This window comes from Bos javanicus, chromosome 13 (assembly GCF_032452875.1).
Source record: "Bos javanicus breed banteng chromosome 13, ARS-OSU_banteng_1.0, whole genome shotgun sequence".
Taxonomy (NCBI): Eukaryota; Metazoa; Chordata; class Mammalia; order Artiodactyla; family Bovidae; genus Bos; species Bos javanicus.
Genome location: NC_083880.1, coordinates 76,212,811 through 76,222,399, shown reverse-complemented (window position 1 = coordinate 76,222,399; position 9,589 = coordinate 76,212,811). Strand labels below are relative to the sequence as shown.

General features: G+C 53.7%; 1 protein-coding gene across 4 annotated transcripts in view; it reads left to right on the top strand.

Moving 5' to 3' along the window:
* The first annotated feature begins 1,430 nt into the window (after window positions 1–1,430).
* The window catches only part of SULF2 (sulfatase 2), a 126,256-nt gene continuing 118,097 nt past the window's right edge, over window positions 1,431–9,589 (top strand). Inside the window, exon 1 of one of the 4 annotated variants that reach the window (XM_061437880.1) lies at window positions 1,431–1,897. The gene's annotated coding sequence lies outside the window, so the exon portion shown is untranslated. Of the gene's footprint in view, window positions 1,898–1,963; window positions 2,103–2,393; window positions 2,515–9,589 lie in introns of those variants that run through there. The other 3 variants (XM_061437882.1, XM_061437878.1, XM_061437884.1) reach the window with 3 other exon arrangements.

Here is a 9,589-nt window from a genome sequence, read left to right as displayed (position 1 = left end):
ATAATTTGCATATTGATTACACATTGAATTGATACTATTTTAGATATGCTGCTGCTGCTGCTAAGTCGCTTCAGTCGTGTCCGACTCTGTGCGACCCCATAGACGGCAGCCCACCAGCCTCCTCTGTCCATGGGATTCTCCAGGAAAGAACACTGGAGTGGGTTGCCATTTCCTCCTCCAATGCATGAAAGTGAAAAGTGAAAGTGAAGTCGCTCAGTCGTGTCCGACTCTTAGCGACCCCATGGACTGCAGCCTACCAGGCTCCTCCATCCGTGGAATTTTCCAGGCAAGAGTACTGGAGTGGGTTGCTATTGCCTTCTCCCATTTTAGATATACTAAGTTAAAAAAACTATATTATTAAAATTAATTTTACCTGTTTCTTTTTTCAATGCAGCTAACAGAAAATGTTACACTACATACATAGCCAGCTTTATGCTTTATGATTCTCCCAGATATCATAGCAATAGGCACTCTGCAGCAAATGTATCCCTTTTGCAAAGACGAGGCCAAAAGGGTGGGGCGTCCTCACTATTTTTCGTCAGTCCTAGTGAACAGGTAAGCCTCACATTTTGATCCAAAGCAAAAAGAGGGCAGAAGATGAGCAACTTCAGTGGTCCCAAAAGGTGGGCACCAGAATCTGATTTGGAAAAGCAAAATGCCAGGTTTTTCTGATTTACTTGGACTGTCAGTTGATCTAGGGGTAGCTAAGGGAGATTATGGTGAGAGGAGTCTTCAGCCCCAGTCAGGTCAGGATGCTCAATTCGAATTTCGGCTAAACAATGGAGAATTTTTTTGTATAGGTACATCCTCATGGACCTTCCATATGTTTAGTCACTAAATATGACAACCCCAGCTGGCATGAAAGACTGCAACAGAGAAAGGAGAAGCTATGTTGAAAAGTAACAATGCCCTGTGATTTAAAAACATAACTCTGGAGCCAAATGTCTTGGGTTCAAATCCTGAGTCCATTACTTACACCTGTGTGACCTTGGGCCTGTTACTTAACCTCTCTGTGACTCGGTCTGCACATCTGTAATATGGGTCTAATAATACTTCCCTTGTAAGAGGGCTACTCGGTTTACATCAGTTCACCACCGCCGGCAAGTATACTGATCTACAGCTGAGGCTTTTTTTCTCTTAGCAACTCAGCTGTGCTTTCTGCAGCTACTAGTTGCTTCTCTGGCGGCCCTTTGCCCACCCCTATCATCCCTGCCCTCTTCTGGGAGGCTGGGGACGGGGAAAGCGCGGTAGACAGCACCACCTTGAGTCGAATTCCTCCCCTTTCAGAGGAGGCCACTTTCTCCTTTCTTTGCTATTCCGGGACCATTTCTGGGCAACTGGCAGCTATTTTCACGTGAGCTCAAGTTAACGTCTCGAGGAGCTCCCAGGGCGCGTGGGCAGTTCACCCTGCGATCTAGCCGCCGGCCCCGGCTCCAGCCCGCGTTTCCGAAGGCTAACGTGTGGTTAGAGGCGAGCGCGGGGCTTTCAGGGAAGGCGGTCGGGTGTTTGCAGACCAGGGCGAGCCCTTGTGAAAGCAGATAAAAGAAAACATTTATTAACGTGTCATTACGAGAGGAGCGCCCGGCCGGGGCTGTCGCAAGCCCCGTGGAACACCTGGCTCCTTCGAGCTCCGAAGGAGGAGAAAAAGAAAGCGGAAAGGAGGCGAGGATTCTTTCTCTTCGTTTCCAGCCAAGTGGACCTGATCGATGGCCCTCCTGACTTTATTGCGATATTTGATTTATTAGGGATACCCTCCTCGTGCGTGTGTGTGTTAACACACACACCCCTGCGCAAGCACGGCTCGGGCTCGCGTCCCTCCCTCATTTCCAGCTCCGGGGCGAATCCCACAGCTGTTTCAACTCTCCACCGAGGGCGAGCGGGAGCGAGTGTGTGCCGGGTGAGTGTGCGTCTGTGTCCCGGCGAGGGTGCGCGCTCGGCGCCGGGAGCGCGGCCAGCGGGGTCCCGAGGCATCGGGAGGCGGAGTGCCGCTCCGACCCCCGCTCTCCGCCACTGCCCCGTCCGGGGCCGGACTTCGGGGCCAGGGCCGGACTTCGGCGCAGCAGAGCCCGGGCCAGCCGGGCCGCCTGTCCTTCCAGCCGGAGGTAAAGCGCTCGCGCGCGGTGGGGCGCTGGGAGGGCGCCGCGGCGGGGTCCCCGCGGCGGCCGGCCCGCCGCTCCCCGCCCCGCGCGGAGGCTGGGGGTGCAGGCGGGGGGGGGCGGGCGAGCGGTGCCCGGGGGCTGGCTTGGGTGGCGCGGCGGGGCCGGACCAGGGCGATGCGAGAGCGGCCCGGGTGGGGCGCGGACCCGGACTTTGGCGAGGGCGGCGCGCCGGGGCGGGGGCCGAGGGCGGAGAGGCGGGAGGAGGCGGAGGAGGGGAGGAGGAGAGGCGGCACTCGCCGGAGATGCGGCGGCAGCAGCAGCGGCGCGGAGTCCCCTGCGCCCCGCTGCCCGGCCGGGCTGCGGCAGAGGCGGCGGCACCCCGCGCCGGGTGAGGCCGCCGGGGCCGTGCGCGCTGGTGAGTGGGGCGCGGGGGCCAGGTGGGCAAGGCGGGGGCTCCCGGCGGCCCTCGCCGGCCCCGGAGCCAGTGCGGCCGCGAGCGCCGCCCAGGTGAACCCGGGGCCGGTCCCGACCGCCCGGCGTCGGCCCCAGCGCGGAGCGCGGAGGTGGGACCCGGCGGGCAACGGGGTGGCGCCGGCGGGCCGCGGGAGGATGACCGGTTTGACCCCGCTGGCGGGCTGGGCGAGCGGGCAAGGACTTCCCACCGCGCCCCTGACCCGCCGACGCGCCTCGCGGAGCCGTGGAGGCCTCGGGGGCCGCGCTCCTGGACTCGCCGGCCGCAGGGGGATGGCCTCCTGGACCCTTTTGAGTTTAGACCCAGCGGAGCGGCTAGTAGCCAGACCACGTGGGGCTTGTCCGGGCAGGACACGGGAAAGCGGTGGACCGGATCTTCAGAGTGGGAACTTGCAGATACCGAAAGGGCAAATAGGATTATAAAGACAAACTTCCTCCCAGGCTGGGTCAGAACCAGTTCTCATCTCCTTGTAGACAGAGGCCCCGGGCGCCCGAGGATTTCGGAAGTGTGACAGTGAAGCTGCAGCGATTTCTAGGAGTGTACTTTTTTTAAAAAAAAAAAAAAAAAGCATTCTTTATAGTAGTTCATTCATTCGTTCTACAAGCGTTTGTGAAGCACCTCCTGGTGCCTGGCACCACCGTTACGTTCCAGAGAGAAGCGATGAACAGAAAACCTGGTTTCTGAGCAGTGGGAGCTCTTAGTTCACTTGGAGGGCAGCTGGGGAAAGAGATGCAGTCTAAGCGGGGGAAGGAGACACACGCAAATCGTGATTTTGCCCAATGACCTCTGTCTGCAACTTCTTGTCTGGACACTGAAGACCACTCTGCCTGCACACAGTAGGACAAGCCCATTTTGGCAACCCCTTTTCTCCTCCACCTTCCTGAGAGTTCTGAATATTCCCTGCCCCCTCTCCTCTCTGGGCAGCCTTTCCTGCAGCTTGTTTTAATTATTTTTTGAGTTAAAAGTCAATATTTAATTAACCAAGTCATTACATTCAGCTTACGTTTGAATCTGGGTATTTACACATCTGTGCATGTTGGGGCGCCCGCCCGTGCACCCCTCCATCTGTCCCCTGCTTCTCTCCTACAGGGCTGCCCTCACTGTCTTTGCGGCAGAGAAGGAAGGATGCTCTCAAGCTGGTTCTCTGGGGGCCAGAGAAGCAGGGAGGATGGGCTTTCCCTGGAGGACAGCCTGCGCCTCTCCCCAGAGCAGGAAGAGTTGCTCTCTTCTTGCAGTTTAATAGCGAAGGGGATTTCTTGCTGCATCTCCACTCCCCATTACAGAGCCACTGGAGGGTTTTAATTAAATTGAAACCATTCATTCCATATAGAAAGAGGGTGGGGAGGAGACTAAAGATCACTTACCTGGTGAGAGAGGTTCTCCCAGGTTTGCTTGTCCGTGTGTGGAAGCTAGAGCTCATCACAAGTCTGTCCAGGTGTGTCATTTAGTGCCCTCATTAGCAGCTCAATGGGGGATGGCGGGCTTGGCTGATGGCTGTTGGATATTTGCATGTGAAGGATCTTCCTTGGGCCAAGTTTATGGACATAAATGCATGATGTTGGCATGGCTACAGTGGATGAGAGGCAGTGTGGCTTTGGGCTTTGTGTATATTTATTGGGTTTTTAAAATTTGAGTTTATGGCATTTTCTGAAACCTTAATTATATGTTAAGTTTTCAGACTTGAAGGTCGAATGATGATTTGATTGTAGAAAGCCTCAGCCTGGAGAAGGACCCTGTGGCTGTGTGTATGTGTGCGCGCGTGCATACACACAGGCATGTGTGTGTCCCCTGCCCAACTCTTCCCTTGAACTGCCATCCTGAGGACCTAGCTGGTGTGCACTCGCACACCCGGACACTTGAAGATCCTTTGGATTTGGAAATAACATTTCCCTCTTCCTTTCCCCGGATTTGTTTGATTTATCTGTTTGGACCTGCCTCAAGGGGGCAGAGTCTGGTCTCTGGAGTTAGCCAGACGGAGAATCACGCCCAACTCCATCCAATCTGTTCTTAGACTTCCACCCCTCAGAAAGAGACCAAAAGCCTTGCCCTGCAAAAGAATATCAACATTTCTGACCAGCTAGTAGTTAAGAGAGCGCTTAGTCTAGACTTGAGATGACAGCTAACACTTAAGTAGCAGTTCATGGGCCAAGCACTCTTCTAAATCCTTGTACATAATAACATTTAATTCACACAAAACTCCCGGGAGGTAGGTCCTCTGATTGTCATCATGTTAAAGAAGAGGAAACTAAGTCACTGAGAGGATTGTGACTTTCTGACAGCCGGTCAGTCATCAAGCCGGGATTGGTGAGACCCTGGGGCCCAGGGTCCACTCTGACCCACCGTATTCTTCCCCCTCCTTGACCTTGGCCTCTTTTCCAAGTGTCGTGCAGCAAAAGAACACAATTAGACAATCAGACTTTGGAAGGCAGAAGCCCCTCAAACCTCCAGTGTTGGGGAGCCTGGGCTGTGTATTTTTAATCTCAGGGCTGGGGGTGCCTTGAGGAAAACACACGACTGCCTGGCCACGTTCCCTCCTCCCTACAAGTACACACACACACACACACTCCTCTAGTCAGGATGCAGAGGGACCCATCACGCAGGGGCTGGCGTAAGAGCCATGAGATCTGAGGTGAGGGTTTGTGCCCCCTGAAGGTACAATGGGTGAAACTTGGCCTAGAGGTGTGGCCCTCGTGTGGTTGGTGATGAGGTCGCCTGAGCCTGGAGGGGTGTGCTTCAGGCCTGGGCCCTGTGAGACCAGTGGATGTGGAAGGTGCGGCCGCCTCTCAGGACTCACCTCCAGGCGAGGGAGGCCTCACCCAGGTCCTCGTGATGGGCCCTGGTGAGGAATCTGCAGGGCCCCTGATCTGGATTCAAGGCACTAGCTAATTGGAAGATCATTAAGATCATTATAATTAATTGGCACCCTGATAAATGGCGTGATTGCCTAATTGGGGTGGTTGCTAGGGAACAAGGCCTCACTCGGAGCCGAAAGGGGACATGGCGTGGGGCTGGCCGCAGGTGGGTATCAGGGTTACCAGCTCAGCCGGTTAATGGGTGGGAAGCCAGAGCCATCGCCACTCGCATCAGCTGGTCTTTACTGGGCAACTGCTTGTGTAAATCACAAGTGGATTATCAGTTAGGGGATATTTTCCTAGAAGGACTGAAAAGTAACCAGGATCTTTTTTCTTGTAAGCAACAGAAAGCTGGGGTTGGGGGGAGGGGCAGGGGCAGGGAGGGATCACAAATCAGTGTTAGGAGAGAAGGGGACTTACTGGCTTCCATGACTGAAAATTGCTAAGGGAACAGCTTCAGGCTCAGCTGAGTCACCGCTCAGGTTCTGGCCTGAGAATCTGTTCCTCTCCGTCTCTGCGCTTCCTTCCATGGGGATGGTTTCTCTCTCCTGCCTGCCGAGGGGCAGGCAGGCTCTGGCACCGCGGTCAGGAGAGCCAGTGCGTGCCTGGCTACCAGCCCGGCTGTGTGATCCATGGCACGTTACTTAGCCCACGTTACTCTGCCTTCGTGTTTTCATCCAGCCAGTGACGATGATCATAGCACCCCTCTCCTGGCTGGTAGGAAAGGATGGAATGAGATGACTGGTGTCAAGTGCTTAGCCTGGCATCTGACACAGGCAAGCCCTGGGGAAACACTGACTATTCTCGTGACTAAGGTGTTGAGTTCAAGAGCTGTCCCCCTCATCCTCTCTCCTTTGAGCCCACCAGAAAAGAATAAGCTTCCTTTCTGGTAATGCCCACCCAAGCCCCAGGCATCTATCTGATTGGACTGTTTTACATCACGTGTTCTCTCCAAGCCGCTCACTGGTCACAGAAATGAGTCGCTAACCATGGTCTTCAGGCCAGGCTCCCAGGCTCCGCCCTGTACTCAGGGGTTGGGGCAGACCAACTGAAACCCCAAAGCCCCAGGGGACACCAGGGAAAGGAGGGCTGGTTGCTGGAGAGGTGACAGCCAGTGCCTGTGATGGGGGTGGGGGTGGACATGAATGTGAGAGATCATGGCTAGATGGACCTGCTTCCAATTCGGTTGAAGTGGGGACCATAGAAACAGCTGCTGGGTGGGCAGCCTCCCCCACCCCTTCACTGGGTCAACAAGAATTAGAAGCTGAACTTTTCTCCCTCAGTGTCTGACGTGTGTCACCTGGCCTCAATTCTGTGCTTTCTGGTGGCCAGGGGCAGCGTTTGCCCAACCTTCCACCACGAAAATCGCCTGGAGGCTTTTGTTTAAAAAAAAAAAAAAAAACACTCAAATTCTAGATCCTGCTGAATCAAACTCTCAGGGAAGGCTCTGGCTGTTGGAAGGGAACCAGACTGCTGTGTGTATGTGTGTGTGTGTGTTCCATGTGAGCAGAGAGGTGGAAAGAGGGCCCTCGCCTGTGTCTATCTTGTCCTCCTGTCTGTTGCAGAGGCTGCCAGAAGGCAGAGGAAATGCTCTAAGTGAGATCGGGCATATAAAGGTGTTCTGTATAGATTAAGACAGAGAAGGCAATGGCACCCCACTCCAGTACTCTTGCCTGGAAAATCCCATGGATGGAGGAGCCTGGTAGGCTATAGTCCATGGGGTGGCTAAGAGTCGGACACGCTGAGTGACTTCACTTTCACTTTTCACTTTCATGCATTGGAGAAGGAAATGGCAACCCACTCCAGTGTTCTTGCCTGGAGAATCCCAGGGGCGGGGGAGCCTGGTGGGCTGCCATCTATGGGGTCGCACAGAGTCAGACACGACTGAAGGGACTTAGCAGTATAGATTAAGAGGGCATTCCTCTTATTTGTCAGTGCACGTGTGTTTACTGAGCAGCTACAGTGTGCCAGGCTCTGTGTTAGGCATTAGGATGGGCAAGAGAGAACCAACATGGCATTTACATTCCAGAGGGTGAGAAGATAATACACAAGCAAACAAGTCTGAGACTTTTTCAGAAAGTGACAGCCTCTACGGTGGAAACAAGTTGAAAGCGAAAAGTGTTAGTTTCTTGTCCGGCTCTTTGCAACCCCATGAACTGTAGCCTGCCAGGCTCCTCTGTCCATGGGATTCTCCAGGCAAGAACAGTGGAGTGGGTTGCCATGCCCTCCTCCAGGAACAAGATAGTAACATGACAGAAATGATGGGGGCGGGGCACAGCTTTTGACAGGTGGTCAGGGAGGCCTCTCTGAGGATGTGACTTTTAAGCTGTGACCTAAATTTTTTGAGATGAGCCCACAACCTAAGGAAGAGCATTCTGGGTAGAAGGAACAGCCAGTGCAAAGGCCTGGAGATGGAGAGGGGTGGCCTATTTGAGACACCAGTTTAAAACACGAGGTGAAGTTCGATGGTCTGAAGGGCAGTGAGTAAGAAGAGGGGTAGTGGGGAAATGAGGTCAGTGGTGAGAAATGAGGGCCAGGGCGAGAAATTCATTTTTTATTTCAAATGAAATGGAAAACCATTGGAGAGTTTTAAGTCCGGGAATGACAAGATCAGTATTTTAGAAAGATCTCAGTGGCTACCATGAGAAGGATGCTTTGTAAGAGGAAGCTGGGATATGAGTTTGCGAGCTCATATTGGCCAGGATTTTGGTGGTAGCAGAGGAAATGGAGTGAAAGGGGTGAATTGGAGATGTATCTTGAAGGCGGAACCAGTGGAACTTTCTGATGGATTGGATGCTCAAAGTGAGGGAAGCACTGTAGTTTCCAACCAAGGACAGCTCTGCCCCCCCAGGGGACATTTAGCAATGTCTGGAGATGTTTTGGGGGGGCTTCTCAGGTGGCATTAGTGGTAGAGAACCCAGCCTGTCAATGCAAGAGACTTAAGAGACACGAGTTCGATCCCCAGATCAGGAAGATCCCCTGGAGGGGGGCATGGCAACCCACTCCAGTATTCTTGCCTGAAGAATCCTCATGGACAGAGGAGCCTGACTGGGGCTGTAGTCCATCAGGTCACAAAGAGTCAGACACGACTAAACGACTTAGCACAAAAACATGGAGACGTTTTGATTGTCACACTAGGGAGGGGATGCTGCTGGAAACCAGTGGGTGGAGGCCAGGGATGCTGTTAACCATCTTCAACGTGCAAGACACCCCCAACCCGGACAATGAGAAATGAGGCAGCCCCAACATCTCTAGGGCCAAGGAGTCAAAGATAACTGGGCAGCTTGGTGTAGGGTGATTGGTATAGAGAAGACAAGCAGAGAAGGTTTGGAGGAGGGAGGCTGATCCAGAATTTAGTTTGGATGTGGGGTGTGAGATGACACTCGTCCTGGGTGGCCAGAAGCTCACTGGGTGCTGGATACACAAGTCTGGAGCTGTGTGGGGCTGGCACCTGAAATTAAGAGAGTCATCAGTGCATCCATGTTATTTTAAGCCTTGGGACTGGACATAATCAGTTAGGGAGAATGTGTTTTGTTCTCTTGTGGGGTTTCCGCCCTCTTCCCTCCCCACTGCAATGCCTGTCATGCATCTATTTGATGAATATTTTTAGCACATCCCACACTCTCACCTCTTTATGACGGTCCTGAGAGACTCCCAAAGGCTCAGGCTGAAACCACTGCCCCCCCCGCCACCATCCATCTCCTCATTGCTCCGTGATTAGCAGACAGAGCTAAACAGTGATCACTCTGCAACAGATGCCCTTGGGAAACTGCTTAAGTTCTTAAGGATCCTGGCCCTTAAACAGGCAGCACAGTACCTCCTTGGTAGAACAGCTGTTAGCCTGGTCTCCAGAGCGTCTCCTCTAGCCCAGACCCAGACTTCATGGAATTCTCTCTAACCAGCAGCCGCCACTGTTTTGAATTTTCCACGGTCTCTTATTATGATTCCAAAACACACGTTGCCCAGTGGCCCTGGCTTCTGATGTGTAGCTTCACCTTGCAAAAGGCCTGGATCCACAGCTTTGCACACCTGGGCCTCACTTCAAACTTGGATGAGTTCTATCCCAAACTCTAGAGTCGTTATGAAGCAGGGCTTGTGTGTGTGAGTTGATGGGGAGGGCCGTCCCCAGGGACCATGAGCGGTACCCAAGATGTGTTTGGCCAGGT